A 900-nucleotide genomic window follows, 5' to 3' on the forward strand; every position below is an offset into this window, starting at 1 on the left:
ATTAGACCCTTAAAATATTACTAAAAATGAATTAAATCTGATTGGATAAGGAAAAGACCAAAATACCCCTTACTATTTTCGGCTAACTTTCCTTAACTGGACAGACTATCTTCAAAAGGCCATATCTCAGTCATCCGACCTCGAAACTTAGCAAACTCGGTGGTGTTGGAAAGAAAATTCGAAGATATTTCCTACGGTATCTGGTAGAACACCTAACTCATCCTGAGCTAGGAGTTATGATCGTTTGAAGTCGACCCAAAACTAATACTTAGCTTAACTTGCAAAATTTCAGATTTTGCTATTTCCAATTTAATTCTTTTTGGAACTCAAGGTGCTACATCTAGTGACCTTAACACTTAATAAATTTTAATTCCTTGATAAAATCCTACTCACAACGAAGAACGGTTCGAGTCTTAGTTCAAAAAAATTTCTAGGGTGTTACAATAAATTCTGTATGGACTCCCTAAATTGAGTATCATTGAGAGGAGTAGTATCTTCAAGTTCTAAGTCTTGAGTATTAAGTTCCTAATCCCCTTTGAGATTATATTTCTAATCATGGGACTATTACATGTTACCCATGAAGTCCTTGAGTTGAAGTGTTCATGCCCATAATTTCGCATGAACCCTATAAGTCGACAGTCTTGAGATGAGAAGTATCTTTGAGTCCTTGAGTTGAGTAGTTCATGCTCATAATTCCGCATGAACCCTCTGAGTTGAGTGTTCTTGAAATGAGTAGTATCATTGAAGTTCTTGAGTTCCAAGTATTGAGTTCTATCTATGGTTATTGAAAACCTTGCATTGAGTCATTCACGTCCATAATTCGGCATGAACCATATCTTAAGAAGTCTTTTACAAACGTTTTAACTTTGTTTTAAGACTTAAGTTTTGAGTTCAGTAAAG

Source organism: Solanum tuberosum, unplaced genomic scaffold (genome assembly GCF_000226075.1).
Source record: "Solanum tuberosum cultivar DM 1-3 516 R44 unplaced genomic scaffold, SolTub_3.0 scf00424, whole genome shotgun sequence".
NCBI classification, from domain to species: Eukaryota; Viridiplantae; Streptophyta; class Magnoliopsida; order Solanales; family Solanaceae; genus Solanum; species Solanum tuberosum.